The sequence below is a fragment of the Nematolebias whitei genome, chromosome 1 (assembly GCF_014905685.2).
Source record: "Nematolebias whitei isolate Nwh7 chromosome 1, NemWhi1, whole genome shotgun sequence".
Lineage (NCBI taxonomy): Eukaryota > Metazoa > Chordata > Actinopteri > Cyprinodontiformes > Rivulidae > Nematolebias > Nematolebias whitei.
The window spans coordinates 63,863,874-63,885,644 of NC_056498.1; the positions used below are offsets into that span (position 1 = coordinate 63,863,874).

At 40.6% G+C, this 21,771-nt stretch overlaps 1 protein-coding gene across 1 annotated transcript in view; it reads right to left on the reverse strand.

The window, feature by feature from the left end:
• Window positions 1-21,771, reverse strand: part of LOC119412970 (multiple inositol polyphosphate phosphatase 1) — a 129,293-nt gene that overhangs the window by 52,151 nt on the left and 55,371 nt on the right. The window lies entirely within an intron of this gene.

The window sequence follows — 21,771 nt, forward strand, 5'->3', positions numbered from 1 at the left end:
TTGGCTACTTCCACTTCGACCACTTCCGCCTTCCACTTTGGCTCAATATAGTTTTGTTTTTTCAAATGTAATTAAATTTTTTTTCTCCAAATGTGATTCCAGCCACTTCCGCTTTGGCCACTTCCGTTTGGGCGTAGTGTAATTCCGTTTTTTTTTCTTCTTCTCAATGCAATTCTGTTTTTTTTCAGATGTAATTCTGTTTTTTCAAATGTTGTTCATTTATACCTCAGGGCAACCGTAAGTGAACTCTGCTGCAAAAATAAAATAAATCCTTTCATGCACCAGAACAACCCTAAATGGGCAAGTAGGCCTACATATCTGTTCCCTGATTGGGTGATTGGCAAAACAAAAATGTTGCTAAATGAAGACAAGAAAACAATTTTACCAACAAATTATTATTATTTTTTTGTAAATGAAAATTTCAGTGTGAAAGTTGCCTTTTCACCTTCAGTGGCAGCCATAAAGAGATAGCTGTTTTGGATCAGCGCCTCGACGTGCACAATTCGATGCCAGTGACAACAAAGGGGATGTGAAATAGCCTCAGACCTTTTTGATTAAGAATTTTCTCACAGTGACAGCGGGTGGCTGCATTTAAAGTGCAAGGCATTAATAGAAAACAAAGACTTTATGATGGTGAACATGAAGAAAAGAAGCCATTTGCACTGAAGAGATGCACGGGGGTCTCATTCATAATTCAGAAGCATCGCAGTGATATGAGAGAGAGAGAGAGAGAGAGAGAGAGAGAAAGAGGGAGGGAGAGGAGAACGCATCTGTCTGCATTACGCCAGCGTTGCCTCTGCGTTGCATCACCCTCCCGGGGGTTCGCCGTTTCTTTTTCCTTTTTTTTTTCTCAGAGTTTAAAACGCTCCCTATCAGTTGCACCCTGGCTGCGGTCTAATTTCAGCCTCAGATAAGAGCCTTTATTTGTCACCGGGCTCCTTCGGCTCGTCACGTAGCCTGGGAGAGGCTGAAAGGCCCGCTGGCTGGATGATACTAGTGACTATAAAGTGTGCACTATCAAAAGTATTAGAAACCCTCAGCTCAAACCTCACACAACCCACTCCAAAACACACACACACACATAGCTGTCTCCCCACACAAAGAGAGGCACACGTGCGTTGTAACACACACACAGCTGGTTGCTGGTCTGTCTGACCTAGTTTATTTCTCTAGGCCACTCTAATGGAAGGAGCATTCATAGTGTGTTTTCTGTCTGCGTCTGATTTGCATTTCTGCCCCGTCACTGGCAGATGGCACCAAAAGGTCGGGAGCAAAGCTTTTTACTTTTTTTTTTTTTTTTAATCCCACATGCACATATACAAGATCACATAAAGCTTCATTTGTCTTATGCAAGCGCAGGTGAAGCTGACTTTATTCATACGCAGAAGCAGTGAAGATGAGTATAAACCAGCAGTGCATGTGTGAATCTGCAAAGAGACACACATGCAAACTTGTGTTGCACGTCAAAGTGCACTTGCATGCATGCATGCAGCGGGGCGGAGAGCTGAGCCGAGCGTTCTGGACTAGGTGCTCAGGTTTACACCCTCTGCTCTTGCACTATTCATGTTTAATTGGAAGGAAGTGATGAATCACACTTACATATTTGTGGTAGTGGTGAGTGTTCAACAGATATGGGAACACTCAAACGTCGGCCTCTCTCTCTTTCTCTCTCTCTCTCTCACACACACACACACACACACACACACACACACACACACACACACATGCACGCTCTCTCTTGAGAGAGATATCACAGAGGAAGCGAGCAGACGTGAAACCTTGACGATTTGTCATTTTCTATCTGCTGAAAGTCTGTCACGGTTGAAATCACTCCAAAAGGTGATATTGACGGTATGACACGAGGACAGTGTGTTTTTGTTGTTGTTTGTCTTCGAAGCAGTTACCACATGAGTCTTTTTTTTTTTTTTTTTCAATGAATCTGGACAAATCTGGTTTTAAGTGTTGCACAATGACAACTTTTTTTTCCCCTTCAAGATATGGCCTCATGTTTAGACTGTGACACAGGAAGGTGCATTAAACCGTGCGTCCTACTTGTGCAGGATTGCGCCATTAATTTAGTGCTTTTTGTTGTAGCACTATAGGAGACCTCGTGGTTTTTGAATAAAAAAAAAAAATCAAATTTTCTGTGCACGGTACTGTGCATACACCCATATTGTATTTGGTACATACTGTGCATGCACGTGCACACATAAGCTGTGGATCTTTATATTAGTAGACAGGAAACACCAGGATGTGCTCTCTCTCTCACACACGTAACCGATATTTAAGGGTGTGGGGACATAATCCACGTGGTTTGAGTGGTTAGGTTTTGCAACCATATAGCATATTGCTCATGCAAATGTTTTAGGTCAATATCATCTTATTTTGAGAAATAAGAAAGTTTAGATATATTAGTGCTTGGTGTATGCGTTGTGAATGACCCTCCGCTACTACCACACCCATTTTTAGTTCAGTATCTGTTAAACTGACAGGTGTAGTCATTGTTGTTTTGGCTACAGTTGATTGTAACGGTGATACGCACCAGACCGATGTAGAACTGAGCTCCTCAAGCCTCCAATGTGGCCTCTGACTGTGTGTATAAGCGTTGCAGAAAACTAGTCATTAACTCAAAGGGAGGTAATTGTGTGGTTGGTGCTTTGTTTTCAAAGAAGAAGGAAAAAAAACTTTGAGAGTTACCAAACTGTGTCTCAGCTCCTCTGAGGTTCATGTGGCGAGTACTTCAGTGTGACTGTTCAGCATTGCTGCATCCTCATTTCAAGTGTCGTGCGTGACGAGCAAATGGAAAAAAAAAAAAAAAAAGTACCTCAAAAACCTGTAAACTTTGCAATGGTTTGGGTCTTTGGAGCCTCTTAATAACCTGGTGAATGTAAAGTGAAATTTACGTAAAGTAAACCTGTGTGTGTGTGTTGGTTGTTGTCTGCAGCTGGGAGCATATACCGTATTTTCCGGTGTAAAAGTCACCGTTTTTTGCATAGATTTGCCAGTCCTGTGACTTATACGTTATATGTTTTTCATGCAAATTTTGACTGACGCTTCAAATGTTCATTCATACTGACATGAACCAGAGTAATTATTAACATTTGCAGCCGCTAGAGGCGCAAGAAGGCCCTCTAGGCTTTTGACAACTACCAGTAGGCGTATATGTTGTTCCTGTACCGCTACATGTGCTGCCCCCCACCAAACATTGACCATTAATAATAATAATAATAATAATAAAGTCATCACAATGTCAGCACTGTATGTTTCCATACAATGACGAAATTAGTCTCTGCATTTAACCCATCCACCACCAGGTGGTGCAGTTGGCAGCTATTGAAGGCTGCCGGGAGCAGCATTTTGGGGATGAGGTGTGCTGCCCAGAGACACCACGAGGTATGCAGTGACTGGGGATCGAACCTGGGACTTTCAGTTTCCAAGTCGGCTGCCCTGCCTCTACACCATCTCTGCCCCCCTCATTAAAATGCATTTATTAAGGAAAAAGTTCAACTGAGACACACCTTTGCTATAATGTCGAGCAAACAATTGTTTTTAAGTGTTAATCTTGTTAAATTTCGAAGAATTGCAACAGCGAGTCCTCCCGTGAGCACTTCCTTGGCCGCCAATCGATTTTTGGTACGACACCGGCCCACGTTTCCCAGGGGTCAGCAGTGACGCATAATAAATGTGATTTATACACCAAAGCGACTTATATGTTTGTTTGTTTTTTTCTCTTCATTATGCTTTTTTTTGACTGATGCAACTTGTACTCCGGAGTACGACAGAGCTTTAGGGCCACACTAAAAATAATATATATATTTTTTCAAGTCATAAAATTTTGAGAATAAAGTCGTACGAGACTTCTTTTTTTTTTTACAACTCTAGTTTATTTATTTTTTTTTTCCACGAGTCGGATCTACGACGCAACCTGTCAATCAATCCAGTAGGCGTGTCATCAAATGACCAATCCGAAGCCAAATGCTCCTATAAGTGAGTCGTTGGGTCTCTTCAGCCTCTTTATGGCATATTTACTGAAGACCTCTAACAGCGCTGCACGCACACAGTTACGCTCATTGAGCGCCGTTTTCAAACGGAAACAAAAACGAAAGGCCTGACGTAATGACGTCACATATTAATATGCATCCCAGAAGCAGCATACAAAAACACAACAGTAGGTGGCAGTATTGGAAGACGTTTTGAGTAAGAGCGTCAATAACAATAAAGTTTAACAAATATTCTTCATTTTACCACAGTTAAAATGCGGTAAACTCTGCTTTATCGTGTCGGAGTTCGGATAATATTACGACTCATTTAGCTTCGGATTGGTCATTTGCTGACACGCCTACTGGATTGATTGACAGGTCGCGTCATGGATACGACTCGTGGAAAAAAAAATTTAACGACAGCTGTAAAAAAAAAAAGTCTCGTACAGCTTAGTTTATTCTCGTAAGATTAAGACGTTAATCGACTTTATTCTCGTAATTTTATGGATTAAATTTTTTTTTCTTAGCGTGGAAATGTAATTTTTTTATTAATTTTTAGCGTGGCCTTAAAGCGCTGTCATACCGGAGCGACTTATAGGCCGGAAAATACGGAAGGTGTGTGCGTGTGTGTGTTCGGATATTGTGTGTTCTTATTTGATGGCTGCTATCAGTGTTTGTTTGGGGTTAAAAGCCCCTGTCTCTGAGGGTGTTAGCAGGGGTCATCTAAACCGGATCTACAGCAGAATCTCTTGAGAGGCAAGAGGCATAATCTGTAGCTGGCTTTGTGCTCCCAGATTAAAGTGATGTTTTGAACCTTTCTCACAGCCACAATATGCCTCTGTTACTCCCTGTGTGCACACACACAAACACATATATATGATATATGTGTGTATATGTATGCACACACATATATATGATAAACACATGTGTGTGAGTGTGTGTGTGACAGCAGATCCACACAGCCGGGTTCAAAAAAAGGACACCTTCCTCGCTATTTAAGAAACGGGGAGCTTTAGCACATTATCTGAGACGACACATGCATGTTCTATTCATCTATTAATTTGCCATCAGCGTGGTGTAGCTATAGGAATCTTCTCCACTGTTCGAGGGGAAACAGCTGCTAATCCTAATCCCCCCCCCCCCCCCCCCCCGCGCGGGATTCTGTCAAATCAGAGAGCCTTTTAAAAAGCCCTGGCTGGCTGGTTTCAGGGCTGGTTGAGTAGCTTGCTGACTGGCAGGGCTCTAAATGAGAGGATGGACCACATTCACCCACTCCTGTGACTGACATCTACTAAGAGAAAGTGTGTCACTTGTTTGTACAAGTATGCACATACGGAGATTCCCGCTGCATGTCCATTACAGAGAAAATAGCCGTCCTTGTAAACATTTGCAGATGAGGAGTGTACTGGCTCGTCAGACGGTTTAAATAAATGCATACCATGCCGTAAAACAGATTGGAAAAAGGCAACGTTTTGGTTTGCGTGAGAAGTTTGTCGCTGGAGATATAAGTGAGATACGATCGCAAAACTGTGGCCCACGCTGCAGTGGGTGCCATTTTCTTATCCATTTCCAAAGAGTTATGGGAATGGCTTGACAATCTGGGAAATACTTTGTAGCCTAGCTTTGCAAAAACAATCAGATAACGCTCACTGGTCACTGGAAACTTACAAAAGCTTCTAGCTATTTATAAAAACTGGAAAGGCTTCTTTTTTTTTTGTACCTAGCTAGCAAAGTTCAATGCTGAGTTTCTGTTAGAAAAGTTGATTTGGGACTTAAGTTGACAAATCAACTTTGGATTTATGTTTTTTTTTAATAGTTTTATCAATACTGAAGTTATGTTTTGTCAAAGAGTCATCAATAGTACCTTATCAGCCATGATACATGAGGGCGGTACGACGGCCTAATTGTTGCCTCACAGCTAGAGGGTCCTGGGTTCAGTCTCTTTATGGGTGGAGTTTGCATGTTCCCCTCAGGTTTGAGTGGGTTTGCTTCAGCTCCGGTTTCCTCCCACAGTTCAAAAACATGCATGTTAGGCTGTCTTCAGGCCCAGGCCTCCCTTGCAAAAGAGACCTGTGATCTCAATGGGATGAGCCTGGTTAAATATTGGTTAATATTAATAAATTATACAGCACACAGAGTGTAATGAAAAAGGAAGAAGTGCCCCTCCAGGCTAGGCTAATGGTTAGCCAAACAAGGGCCTCTGTGGTTAATGTCAAAGCTGATCATATACCAATGTTTGATAACTAGCGCTTCAGAAATGACCAGACTACCACTTTATGCACAAAAGTTGAAAATCAGGAGGTTTTTTTTTTTTTTTTCAATCAATCTTTATTTATACAGGTCAGTCTTGTTGAGACACGATAACTAATTTTCAAGACAGACCTGTTTTAACCAAACTACATATAAGATACAGACAACAACAAACAGCCATAAAATGCATATAAAATAAAAAGTACTGTAATTTCTGGACTATAAGCCGCTACTTTTTTCACATTCTTTGAACACCACGGTTTATACAATGCTGCGGCTAATTTATGGTTTTTTTTTGATGGGCTAACGAGCTTCATGCCGTCAAAACATTTAGCCTCGTCACACCCGGGCACTCACATACACATCTCTCTTGGGGGGTGCGTCCTCGTGACTCAGTGAGACTACATGTATAAAAAAAGGTAACAATAAATAAAAAAGGTAAAAATAAATAATAAAGGTAAAAATAAACAATGAAGGTAAAAATTGTACAAATAAAGGTTAAAAAAAATCTGACCGATGAAATTATTTAACAAGTCACAGTGGACCAATGAAACGGGGAGGGGAGGAGAGAACCTCCCCGTTCTCTCCTCCCCTCCCCGCTGTGCCCCCAGGGAGTGGGGGGAAACGTCATTTCCCTCCTCCCTGTTTCCAAAGGCAGCTGTGTGATGGAGGACAGCTCAAACTTGTGCAGGAGGAAAGTGAAGATAGTGATCAATGACTTCCTGATAGGCTGCTGTAGTTTTTTTTTAAACTACCGTAGCTGTGTTACAAGCACTGTTCAGAACAAAAAAAACCTCTTACTTTATTTGTGTATGTTACAGTACTGTATTTAATTAAAAAATATTTATGTGTAAATCTCATGTTACAACATGGACACCTGGGGCTTATAGACAAGCGCAGCCTACATGTACAAAAAATTATAATTTTATTTAGTGGGCATGGCTTATATTCAGGTGCGCTCAATAGTCTGGAAATTACGGTAAATAAAAGTAGTGATGTAAAACAAAATAAAATCCAGCCACATTATGAAACGAGGTAAAATACTAAAGACAGGAACACGTCTGCAATGATTTTTGCATTGAACTTAACAACTGATTAAAATCCCTCAGAGAGATCAAAGTCGAGAGCGTTAAGGTTTTTTTTGCAAGGTGTTCCAGGAGCAGGGTAAGAAAAGGCCTTTTTGCCGAGCTCAGTCCGCACTGAGGATTGAACATCGAATTGAACATCATGTCACTCCTTCTAAGGTAAGTCTTCATTAAAAGACTATATTTCCTTTTTTTTTTTTTTCCAGTGAAAAGTGGAACTCATAAGCAATAAAATCTAAATTGCTCTTTTCATTACACTCAGTGGTTTTGCTTTTACGGTTTTATGACTTTAGTGTCTAATGGCAGCTAAAGTTAGCAATCTTTTAACAGATATTGCGCAGACAATCGGTAGCGTTTCATGGTGATTTCACAGAAAGCTCTTTTAAGTTTTGAAAAATATTTTACTGTAAAATATTGTACATTTTGGTTTAAATGCTGTAGGAAACAAAGACAAAACAATAATTAGGGAATGCTTTTAAACCACTAGAAAGCCAAAAAATGTCAAGTGCATGTGACATGCATATCTTACAAATACAAAAAGTGGAAGAAAACATCTTAGTATTCAAGAAATTTGGCACAACACACATGATTTTACTCATTTTGTTGCATAACTGGTATATTTTCTTTTGAACTTTGAGCAGTCAGAGTGAAACAGGAAGTGACATAAAATGGGAACTCTTTCAAAAGGGGAACCCTAGTCCTTATTTGTTCAAACAATATCATATAAACTCCTCTTCTTTGTCTCTTAAATTATGTAAGATCAGAATTTTGTGTTAATGGATGTGGAGTTCCTCAGGGCTCTGTGTTGGGACCAAAGTTGTTTATTTTGTATGTGAATGATCTTGTTGATGTGTCAGGGCTTTTGAAGTGTGTTTTATTTGCAGATGATAACACATTTTTTGTTCAGGTGAAGATATTGAACGGATGTTGATACAGGCAGAATTCGTAAAAGTACAAACTTGGTTCCAACTTAATAAGTTATCATTAAATTTAGAAAAACAAACTACATGATATTTAGTAATGGAAAAAAAAAATCAAAGTCCCATTCAAAATTGACAGTATTGAAATTCATAGAGTTAATGAAATAAATTTAATCTACTGTATTGAAGTTTGGAGAAAAGCATGCAAAACAATTACAAACCCTATTTTCATTTGACATAAAAGAGCTATAAGAATTATTAGTAGGAAGTGCTATGGTCACCCAACAAATATATTATTTCATCAATTGAAATTATTAAAATTGTATGATTTGGTTGAATAAAGTAGTTAACAAGTCATGTATAAAGCTCATAAAAATGTTAACTCCAAATATTCAATTACAATTTGTTTTAAAAAAAAAAAGAGTCTTTATAACCTTAAGGGAATGTAAATGTTTGTAAAACCTCCATTTAGAACTAGTGTGAAGGAGCTGTGTTGTAATTCAGGGAATAGGATTATGGAATTGTCTGGATATCACCATAAAAACTTCCAAAACAATTTATATGTTTAAAAAGATGATTAAGGTAAAGTTGTTGGGAAGTTTTCAATTTGGAGATTGTTCAAGTGTAGGGTGTTGTTTGTTTGTAATTATTTGTTTTTTTTTTAATACGGGGCAGATATTATAAGATTTTTTTTCCTCTTTCTACACCCTTTTCATTCAATATTTTTTCTTTGATTAATTTGTTATGTTTATTTTAAATGAATGAATAAATTTTAAAAAAAGTTATATTTCCAAAAATGCATTCAAATTTATTACAAGAATGTGATGTCATGGACACTTTAAACGTCTTCTTATGATTGGTTTAAATGGATCACTTGAGTTTTAATGTATTAACAAATAAAACGCTAACCCTAATAAGGCAGCAAGGAGCTCAAGTGTGCAAGGTTTCTGACTCAATACATGCACTGCCAAGACCCTGAAGCAACTTCCCTTTTTCTGGAACTCTGAAGAAACTTTCACTCCAGCACAAACACCAAGTATCAGTCTTGCCCATCAGCCTTTCTCACATCAGTCATTTCGGATAATGATTCTCAGCTGGGAGTCTTGGAGTATCAGCAGACACACTCGCGTCCTCCCCCCTCTTGTTCTCGGTATGAAAGGATGAGATGATGGGGATGAGGAGCACGCGGGTAACTATCAGCTATCAGCGTGAGGATTAGGAACTGTCATCAGCAGCCATATGCCTCATATTACCCTCCCGATGACACTAGAAGGAGAGAGGGAAGGGAGCGAAGGAGGAGGCCGTGGGGGAAGGATTACGGCGGCTCTAAAATTTCAGGGTAAAAAGTCAGGTAGAGAACAGAGCCCGTCAACGTAAAGTCTGATAAATGCACCGACTCTGGCATATGAATGTAGATTTTCACGTGTGTGAATTCACACACGGAGGGACATAAAATCCCAGGAGCGCTCGTCACAGAAGCACGAGTCGGGACAGGATTCCTGTGAGTGAGGATTTGCTGTGGTGGCTTCATAAAACCCCTTATGGGATATCTGATATGCTTCTACCATGACTTTTTATCACCTCTGGCAATGCATGTTGGCTTTTATTCAATACAACGGACACATATGTGCCCTTTATTGATCACACAGAAAGGATTAAGGACGGAGAGCAGGGGGGGGGGGGGTCTGCAATAAAGTGTTTCCATGTGCTTTTCCTGTTCACGAAGAACACAAAACACATTTAGACTGACAAAGTAAGTTGGCATATCCACGTCAACAAATCCTCTCCACCATACACACAAATGACTCAACAGGTGACTCAGGTCTTGACAGCAAAACATCTGAAAACATTTACCATACGTTTATTAACCATCTCTCCAACACATGGCGAGAAGCGCCGTGATGGATTCCCATCAATCGCCAGCGAAAACTGGCTCCATACGTACGGTGTGGACTTGTGTCCGCAAACATCTCCTCCATCTTTTCCCAATTCCACTTCCTCGTTCACCATAGTTCCTGTGCACGACTGCCAGGCTATTTCAGTGCGCTGAAGAAAAACTATGCAGAGGACTTTGCTGAAAGTGGGACCAAGTTCACAGCAGACAGAAAGCACACGGGGCATGGATGTTGTCTTTGGATGGGAGTTTTATGCTTATCAGCGGTGCAGATTCTTGCCTAAAAACAATAAGCGTAAAAAGATTCTACACAGGCGGATGAAAGCTGCTCTCAATTTAAAAAAAAAAAGTTTTTTTTGGTCGATCTCTCTCAAAGATCATCAATGTGGGATTCTAGCTTTAATGTAGAAGATTCATTTGAAGAAAAAAAATCTGCCTGTCTGATTCTCAGAGCTACTTAAGTTGTTTTTATCTCATTATGTTTATGCCTGTGTGTGTGTGTGTGTGTGTGTGTGTGTGTGTGTGTGTGTGTGTGTGTGGCTCTCACACACACACACACACACACACACACACACACACACACACACACACACACACACACACACACACACACACACACACACACACACACACACTTCAGCTACAGGGAGCACTTCCACATGTGCTGTGTGAAGTGTTAGAACAGAAATATGAGATCAAGCAGCACCTTTCATTTCTTACATCAAACTTAAATATTGGACAATAATGTTTTTACTTGTGTGTGTGTGTGTGTGTGTGTGTGTGTGTGTGTGTGTGTGTGTGTGTGCGTGCGTGTGTGTGTGTGTGTGTGTGTGTGTATTCACTTGTTTATCTTTTAGCAAAGTATCTAATGAACTACTGGACAGATTTTAATGAAACTTTCAGGAATGTATCACTACACCTACCTGCACTTTTGATTAACTTTTGGCATCAATCTAATTCATTATACCGTATTTTCTGGTGTATAAGTCACATCAGTCAAAAAAAGCATCATGAAGAGGGGAAAAAAACATATAAGTCGCTTCGGCGTGTAAGTCACATTTATTATACATCACCACCGACTCGTCGCATGATGCATTTATTTAATGGTCATATTTCGCCTGGGCGGTGCCATCCATCTCCATCTATCGCGGCCGGAGCCGCTAGCTCTCCAGCGTTCCTCTGCCCGCACCAGCTGAGTAAAGCGAGCGCACACGGGAGGACTCACTGTTGCAGTTCTTAGAAATTTAACAAGATCAACACTTAAAAACAATTATCTGTTTGCTCGACATTATAGCAAACGTGTGTCTCAGTTTAACTTTTCCTTAATAAATACACTTTAATGGTCAAAACAGCTTCATTTCGCCTGGGCGGCGTGGCACCATCCATCCATTCATCGCATCCGGAGCTGCTAGCTCTCCAGCGGTCCTCCGCCTGCACCAGCTGAGAGATGCGAGCGCGCACTGGAGGACTCGCTGTTTCAGTTCTTAGAAATTTAAAGCATCAGTCAAAAATTGTTTTGTTTTATGAATATGGAAAAAAAAACCATATATAAATCGCAGGACTGACGAATCTATGCAAAAAACTGTGACTTATACGTCGGAAAATACGGTAGCTGCCACAGCCCGTTGAATTTACAAAACACAAAAATGACTATAAATCAGTCAATTCTACTGATATTGTGCTAATATTTGGTGTGGTTGTAGATGAAAGTAATTCATAATATACATGAGTGTAAAATCAATTTAATGTTTGCTTTTTGACTCACAAGCAAAATTCATATTAGCATCCTCACCCTCTTCCCTAACTGGCAGTCACAGCAGACCACCACGAAGAGGAGGCAAGCAGTAAGGATGTAAGTGTGAGCACGAGCGTGGGCATGGAGAAGTGATATGGCCGTGGTCCTGCCTAGGCTCATGTTAGTCTGTTGGAGGCAAGAGTTTGACTCGATTCCCGAGGTAGTGTGTATGTGTGTGTGTGTGCACTTCTTTTTTCCACAGGCTGTCACTTGGGCCGCTGCTGAGTCTTTGCGAACTTACAGTGCCTGTGTGTGTGCATGTGCACAAAGCTTTTGTTTAATTTCTACTTCCTGTTTTATTCTTGGCCTAATCCAAACGCAACACAGCTGTGCAGTCAGCCAGAGAGAAAGAGGGCTTGGGGGATGGGTTGCCAGGTCCTGGTGAGTGCAGCCATGCTCTACAACTGCTACCAACAGATGGGAGGGAAATGGGGTTACCAGCTTCAGCTTATCTTCTATTTGTAGGCCAGACTGACCCCCCAACCCATACACACCACCTCATTTGATAATAATACTGTGCCTAAATCTCTTTACTTTAGTGTCTGATGCACACTCTGTGGAAAGCTAGACATACCAGAGTGAAAATAAAGATGTAAACTAGTACAAAACACTCATAAACTACACAATTTAAAGATACAAGAACATTGTTTTGCATGATGTCAAATGAGCCTTGTAATAAAGCATTTTCTTTAAACAACAGAGGGAAACTGAGCAGTTTTACGACTACGATATACAACTATATGTATTACAGTGGAGTGCTGCTGGCTGCGACCACAGTTTTAAGTCTGCTCGACCTCAAAGAAGCTGGTTTATCAGCTGTGTCACTGTCTACTGCTGAGACTGAGGGCCAGCTGTGATTAGAACTGCTGCACTGATACAACTTAGTGTCTCTGTGCACAATCCAAACTACCTTTGAAAATGAATGCTGACCAACAAGGGGGTGCCCCGCCAATCTTAGAGTCTCGTCTTTCCAATGTTACTAACGTTGTGATCACTAAGAAATGGAAAAACATACTTCTGTATATATTGTTCAAAATGTTTTTTTCTGCGCATCAAAGGCTGGTCACAAGAGCAAAACAAGCTGCAGGTCCACAGTGGTGTCAGACACTGGTAAAATGTACCATAGACCATGTACTGTATATCTAGACCTCAGACAAGAACCTGGAAGTTGAAGACGGAATGCGACCAACCTTTCCTGCACCTGGAAAGGACTTAAAAGTTTTAAATCCTGCCACCTCCATGTAAATTGACAAAACTTTATCCCTTTGGAACTCTAGTTCCAAAAGTAATTGAAGCAACGCCATTCATTAATTTTGTTCAAAGCCAAATGGTCTGGTTTGGGGGGGCTGACAAGTTGTATTTTTGAAGCCACAGTCTGTGCACTATTTGGAGGATTGTACTCTCAATACCAAAGTACCGCCAATACGTCTTCCCAACTTGCTAACTGGATGTCACATTGTCAATCATAGTGTAACAAGATGTGTTTTTACAAAGTAAGCCTCAAATCGATTTTTAAAACTAAATGTGCTTAAAAAAATACATATTTGAACATATGATAGCAAGCTTTACACAAATCAACAAAACTTTCCTGAAGTACAGTATATTCCATCCATCCATCATCTTTACCCGCTTCTTCCATTTTGGGTCATGCGAGTCACGTGTGCCCATTTCCAGCAATCACTGTGCGAGAGGCGGGGGACACCCTGGACAGGTCTCCAGTCCATCACAGGGACACATAGAGACAAACAACCATTCACTCTCTCACTCACACCTAGGGATAATTTAGAGTTACCAATCAGCCTAACATACATGTTTTTGGTCTGTGGGAGGAAACCGGAGAACCCGGAGAAAACCCACGCATGCACGGAAAGAACATGCAAGCTCCACCCAGAAAGGCCTCTAGACCGGGATTTGAACCGGGGACCTGCTCGCTGAGAGGCAGCAGCTCTACCAGTTGCGCCACCGTGCTGCCCTCTATCAATTCAATTCAATTAAATTAATTTTATTTCAGTTTATTTATATAGCGCCATGTTACAACAGAAGTCATCTCAGGGCACAGAGCAGGATGTAGGTGGCGCACGTCCCTTTTGTCGTCAACTTTAGGGTTCTGATTCATAATGGATCTTGGGTACATAATTTCGCTCCACCTCATGTACCACATGTGAATAACAATAAAGTCATCTTGAACCTCGTCTCTAGTTATAACAGCAATAGAGAATCCCCACCAGTAACATATGACCTCCATCTCCACTGGACTATAGTAACCTTTTAGTAACCTTTACTCACTGTCGAGGAAAAAGAATTATCTACTGAATTACCAGCTGACCCTTCCTTCTCTCATTATTGGATCAGGGTTATGGAAGCTCAAATGTTGAACCAACTCTATTCAACTCCATACTCCTAACCCTAAAATGAACCCCTTTACCCAGAGATGGAAAACACGTTTCTGGTGGAGCTCGTCTCCATGGTCTGCAGCTAGACACTTTTTGGGACAATCTGCAACAAATGCTAAACTAGCTGCTACGGTATGTCTTTCACAAGTTCCTGGGGCGTCACTGGACTCTGCTCTGTTGTTGTTCCAGCAGCTACATCATGTCCAAACAGCAACTCATCTCTGTTAATCTTATGATTGCCAGCGCTCCACTGGAGCTTGTTAGGTAAAATGGGTTTTAAAAGCTTAGCTTGATTGATACGTTTGTCGTTACGTGTCCACACCAACTAACAGAACTTTTTTTTTTAACAGCAGAAGACATTGTTGTATGTAACAACACAAAAACCACTGGGGTGACTAAAAAAAGACAAAAACACAAGCAGGCTCCGTGTAGGTGAGGTCAGTTAAGGATCCTCGTATTTTGCTTGCTCCATGTCGGAGCTTACCGAGACGCTCCTCTTATCTCATTTCCCTAATTGCACATCCTCACTTCCTCTCCTCTCATCTTAGTCCCTGCTGCCAGAGACAAGAGCAGAGGAGGCGAGGATGGGCGAGAAGGGAGAAGAAGCCACGTAACAAGCATTTATCAAACTCAGACAACCCTTGCTTCGGAGCAGTCACTTAAAACTGACATCAATTAAATGTTACTTGAAAGCTGATCTGACAACTCTTTTATTTTGAAGGACTTGCTTGAATAATACTGTATGAGAGATTAGCATTAAACATCGCTGCTAATGAATAGAAGTTCTTTAATTCATGTTACGATGTGGGATTAATGTTTCATGCACTCTTAAAATGTCTCAAAAGCCTCTTCAAAGATAACAGCGGTACCTTTGGCTGAAGCTCCTCAAGTAATTTCTTTAATTTTTTTCTTCTCAGAGCTTTGAAAACTGGGAATTTTTTTTTTTTCACATTTGTGTGAATGCTGACTCAGAACTCAGGCTATTGTTTTCCTGTGAAGAAATTTTTCTGTGCGATTTTTGCAAAAAAGTTTGTCTGCGTACTTCATGCTCAATTTAACCATTCATATGACAAAAAGTTGGACTTAATTGGGATTTGTGTGCTATTACTTTTAGTGTTCAATTTTTTTTATTTTATTTACTTTTTTGCACTGTTTAACTATATTAACAAACACATTTCCACATAGAAATTCATTGAGATCACTCCACTCCATTGGACCCTCTGTTCTTACTCTTGTAAATAGTAGTATTGTGACAAGTGTGGTTCCCGATGTTTTCAAATATGCAGTAGTTCATCCGTTAATTAAGAAACCTGGACTTGACCCTTCGACTTGCTCAAATTTCAGACCAATCTCAAAACTTCCCTTCCTGTCCAAAATCCTGGAGAAAATAGTTTTCATTCAATTAAACAAGTTTTTGAATGAGAACAGAATTTTTGAGATTTTTCAGTCTGGTTTTAAGCATCTCCGCAGCACTGGAACAGCATTACTGAGGGTTTGTAACGATATTATGATATCAAATGATTCTGGTCAATTTGTGGTACTTGTGCTCCTGGACCTTACTGCTGCTTTTGATACTGTTGACCACAGTATCCTTATATCACGGCTGGAACAGTGGGTTGGGATCACAGGTGCTGCATTAGAATGGTTCCACTCATACCTGAGTGGCAGGAGTTTTGGTGTCAAGGTTGGTAATAATGTATCTGCCTCGTTACCTCTTTCTTGCGGGGTCCCACAGGGTTCGATTCTTGGACCCCTTCTGTTCTCACTTTATTTGCTCCCACTGGGGTCCATCCTGAGGAAACATGGTCTTTCATTCCATTGTGATGCTGATGACTGCCAGATCTACCTGTCGGTGAAACCAGCAAGTGTTTGCGCCATTCACCCGCTGTTAAAATGTCTGAACGACATTAAGGCCTGGATGGCTTCAAATTCCTTAAGTTTTAACAATGAGAAGACTGAAGTCGTTGTCTTTAGCCCTAGCTCAACTGCCACCATTGATCCTGTCAACCTGGACTCTCTTCAGCCATATCTTAAGCAGTCTGATAAAAATCTCGGAATGGTTTTAGACTCTGACTTCAAGTTTGACAAACAAATTAACTCTGTTCTGCAGAAAAGCTTCTTCCAACTAAGACAGGTAGCTAAGCTCAAGCCAATGTTGTCCAGACCCGACCTTGAGAAACTAGTCCACGCCTTTGTCATGACCCGATTGGACTATTGCAATGCACTCTATGCTGGGGTCAGCCAGGCCTCCATCTCACATCTTCAGCTCGTCCAGAATGCTGCTGCTTGGCTTTTAACCGGAACTCGTAGGTCTGAACATGTTACACCAGTTCTGTCCTCCCTTCACTGGCTCCCTGTTCATACGAGGATAGTCTTTAAAATTCTTCTGTTGACCTTCAGATGCTTAAATAGCCTCGCACCCCTTTACCTCTCTGAGCTACTAGAACCTTACGTTCCCTCTCGGGCCCTGAGATCATCCGATCAGCTGCTTTTGTCTGTTCCAAAAACAAGACTGAAGCTCAGAGGAGATCGGGCTTTTTCAGTCATGGACCCCAACCTCTGGAACAACCTGCCCCCCAACATCAGGCAGGCCACCTCCCTTCCTCACTTCAAATCTCTGCTAAAAACACATCTGTTCTCGCAGGCATTTCACACAGTGTAAATTGATCTAGTGTTTTTTAATCTGTGACCATATGTTCTAAGTTGCTTTTTATTAATTCTTCAGTTATTATTATTAGTGTATTGTATTTTTCTCTCTTTAATTTTACTCCCATTGATTGTTGTTGTTAAGCACTTTGATAACACGTTCTGTTTTAAATGTGCTCTATAAATAAAGTTGACTTGACTTGGCTCCAGCTTCTTTAAAAACACAGTTGCTCTATTAATCATCTTAAGCTTTTAGCTTTTACCACTGGTTTTGGCCTATTTTAGCTTTTAACTTGTTTTGGAACATTTAGCTTTTAGATTAAGTTTAACTAATTTAAGCTTTTAGCATTTTTTTCTAGTTCTACTTTTAGACTTTTAACTATGGTTCTGCTCATTTGAGCTTTTGTTTTGCTAATTTTAGCCTAGAGCTGCTGTCTTGCTACATTTAGTTTTTGCTAATTGTAGCTTTTGGCTACAATTCTGTTGATTAACTTTTTAGGTATTGCTTTGTAAATTTTAACCAATGTTTTGCAACATTTAGCTTATAGATTTGCTATATAGCTTTAAGCAGAAATTTTACTACATTTGACTTGTGGCTTGGATTTTGCCAACTTTAGCTTTTAGCCATTTTGACAATTTTAGCTAATGTTTTGCAACATTTAGCTTATAGCTTTGCTATGTTTTGCTTTAAGCAGAGATTTTACTACATTTGGCTTTTGGCTTGGATTTTGCCACCCTTTTAGCCATTTTGACAATTTTAGCTAATGTTTAGCTAATTTTTGTTTTATCTGTGGTGTGCTTCATTTAGCTTTTAAATACTGTTTTGCTCATTTTGGCTTATAGCTGCTTTTTTTTTCTATATTTAGATTTAGATAACATTTGGTCAACTGTAGGTTTTAGTTAGGATCTTGTTGATTTTAATTTTTATCTATAGTTTTATCAATTTGAGCTATTGCATTGCTACATTTAGCTTGTTGCAATTATTTTGCTACGTTTAGCTTGTAGCTATAATTTTGCCAATGAAAAAAATAATAATTGTAGCTTTTCTGTGGTTTTGCTACAATTAGAAATGCACTAATTTTAGTTTATAGCTACAGTTTTGGTAGTTTTAGCCTCTACAGTTATTCTAATTTTTCTTTGTGTTCTGCTTATTGTAACATCCAAAACTCAGTTGATAATTTGTTCTTTAACAAATCTCAGCTGTCGTACAGCATTCAGGTTCCATTTTTTTTTTTAGAAAATGGAATTTATCCAATTATTTCTGAAATCAGAGTCCCTCCCAAGCACGAGAACAAGAGGAAAAAGGAGAGGACAAGGTATGTGATGGACAAACGAGACAAACCAGTACTGAGCAGAACCGAGTCTCTTAAGAAATTTGCATCAGTTGTACTTCCCCAGCCGGCACACATCAAAAGGCCTTTATGAGAAAGATGTGCGCGCTTAGACAGTTTATAAAATGTATGTAAATGAAACACTTATGCTAAAACACAAACAGAAAGGCTTTATTGAAGAACATTTCTCTAGTGCTGTTGGAACTGGAGACGATTTTATCTTTGGAGCGCCACACGTCCTCCAGGTGAAATTTAGACACTTTATGCCCTTATTAGCAGATGTTTTTTCCAAGGTTTGTTAGCAAAATATCATTAACCACATGCTTTCAGAAAGTAATTGTTAAATGTATAGAACTGACTACAAAATAATCTAAGATGGACACCAAAGCTAGCCAACATTAGCCAACAAAACCATGGCATAGAACTGTCAGTTTTACAGATACAGAGCTAAGATTTGATGTGGTAGTAGCTGAGAGTCATTCACAAGAGCACAGAAAGCTCATCAGAGACTCTACTTCCTCAGGCAACTGAGACGAGCTGTTCTGGGAAGCTCAGTCCTTCTACAGGTGTGCAGTGGAGAGGATCCTGTGCTCCAGCATCAACACGTGGCATGAAGGCTGCACAGAAGACTGTTGGAGTCAGCCTCCCCACCATCACAGACATCTACACCTCCAGATGCAGGAAGAGGGCCACCTGCATCATGAAGGACCCCACTCACCCAGCACACACACACTACCCAGAAGCGGACAGTGCTTCTGGCTGCTGCTTTCTGTCGAAATGAAGGGATAGTTTTGCAACACAAAGTCAGAAACAACGCTCTATCTACGAAGCTCAGAGAACTGGCAGGAAAGTCGCAAATAATCCTGGAGCTTCCTGAAGCTCAATTATCCACACACACACATTAACCTGGACGGGGCGGGGGGGCTTCGTCGCTGAAGGATAAATCTGCCGAACCGGGTCCGAGCTGCCGTTATGCAGAGCTAGTGAGTACCCATATAAAATGTTGCATATGTTGTTAAAATTGCATAAGTTTAAGAGTTTAGAACATTGCAAGAGTGTGGGGTTTGTAAAACTTTAATATATATATATAATAAAATAAATATAGCGTTCCTACTTCACGTTTTTTCACCTATCGCAGTGGTGTCTGGGACGTAACCCCTGTGATAATCGAGGGACTACTGTATATTTTGAGCTGTGGGGAAAAAAAATGAGAACCAAGAGAAAACACATGCAACTCAAGGCGACTATGAAACTCCATCCACAGGGATTGAGTCCATGACCTTCTTGCTGTGAGGCAATTGTGCCAACCACCAAGCCATCTTGTCAAAAAGTACACATTTCTACGAGTCCATCGTTGTCTCATGTTTGGAGGTGCAGAACTCTCGAACTTTCTGAAGAAGCAAAGCTTTGAAGGTACAAAAGAAACAAAGCCCTGTTGGTTCAGTTTCGAGTTTCAGGTGCTGTGAAGTTTCTTTTGGGCGATAAGGTGATGTAGACTCCAGCTCTCCTTAAGTCAGAGCTCCTTCCATTTTGCCTGTGGAGATCCGAGACCTCCCTCTCTCTTTCTCTAAACCCAGCACAGCACATTCATTATTAATCTACCGGAGTCCTACCCTCCCTTCTAAGTTCAGCCAGTTACAGCCGAGGCCCGGCGACTGCTGCCCGTCTCATTTGACGCTGCGTCGGTTTGGCTTTGATGTCTCTATCAACACCAAAGAAACCGGGTACTGAGTCCTAATAGAGCAGGGGGTGGAAGGGGGGGATTATGTTACTGCAGCCTCCAGGGGTGGAACATCTTTCTATTTTTTTTCCTTCCAAATATATATGTTTAATTCATATTTTATCAAGAGACTCTGGGCCATGCTTTGGCCACTCTGCTCTTCTATCAGAGACATGGTTGTTAATCCTGTTACTCTTTCATTCGGGGACCAGCTTGCGAGCAGAGTGGGCTCATCTACCCGAAGCCTTGCGCTCTCTCCTCCCTCCCGGGCAGGTAGCCTTTTCCTTCCTTTGAGCTCATTTCATGAAGAGAATGCCTCGATTATACAGCAGCTACTACTTGGCATGCAACCCTGATGGGTTAGCGTACGGTCAGGGTTCCTTTCAGCTCAAAAAAATTGTTTTAAAAGTCAGACTGGATGATTTTTCTATTTAAAAAAAACAAAAAAAAAAACAGAGGTTTGGTTAGTTTCTAGTTTGAAGTGCGGCCCACAGTTGATCTTTTAATAACAATCCTTCCATCACTTCCCCACCTCAGGTCCCACCTATTTGCAGCCCTGACCTTTAAAAGCAGGAAGTTACTGTTGATGCAGCTCGAACAGCTGCGGCGACAACCTGCTTTACAGCATTTTTCCCCTCCTCCTCCCCGTTCGCCAGGCTCAATGCTCTGCAACATTTTTCCTCCCAAACTTTTAGATCACAATGTCTGGGTGCTGTCACTTCACATAATCGTCACTTTAGTTGCCATTTTTGTCAAGTTAATAAGAACTACACCAGTCTCACTGCCTGATTTAATATTTCTCGGGTCGGTTAGCAAAATATTTAAAGCAGCACTGGGTGAATTGCAATGAAACTTGCAAAAAGTAATGGTTGGACGTCTACAACTGATTAACTTTCGGAGTTAAACTAATTAAAGATGGCTGCCACAGCTAACGGAACTTGAAAAGCACAAAAGTGATTACTATTATGTCAATTTGACAGACATCCGTCTAAAATTTGGTGGGGTAATACCCAAGACTGTACCTTCAGGGGTTCCCAACCCTGGTCCTTGAGGAACGCCATCCTGCATGTTTTGTTTCTCTGCTCCGCCACACCTGATTTTAATAAATGGGTGATTAACAGGCTTCTACAGAACATGAGGAAGTAATTAAGTCACTGACTCAGTTTCCGCTGCTCCAACACACCTAACTAAAACATGCAGGACGGTGTCCCTCAAGGACCAGGGTTGGGAACCCTTCATTTAAAAATTTCACTATTGTCAGGAGTCACAATGTTGGCTAAATATCTCGAGCCACTGCATGGAATTTTATGAAAGCTTTAGAAAATAATCAGGGGATGTACATCAATAATTGATTATAGATTTTTTTTATTGATTATATTGATTTTTACAAATATTTTAAAATTTGGAGTGGTAGTAGCCGAGGGTCATCCCATTATACTCCCAGGTTATAGAATGAGATCTTTGCTTGAAACTGTAGAAATACCTCTTGGAGCAACCCCGTTTTGCCTGTTAGCAAAATATCTAATGAACCACTGGATGGATTTCATTGAAACTTCGGCTGGAACTCAAAATTTACTGACAGTGAGATAAAATTTGGTGTAGCAGCTGAGTAACTCCAAACACATACTCTTGAGCGTGACAGCTTTATATATCGCATGAGAACGTGCAGAACGTTATTTTTAAGGTTTGACCAAAAAGATCTTAGTTTAAAACTCGACGTGCATCCATTCAAGTAATGCCACGTCCCCCCCCCCCCC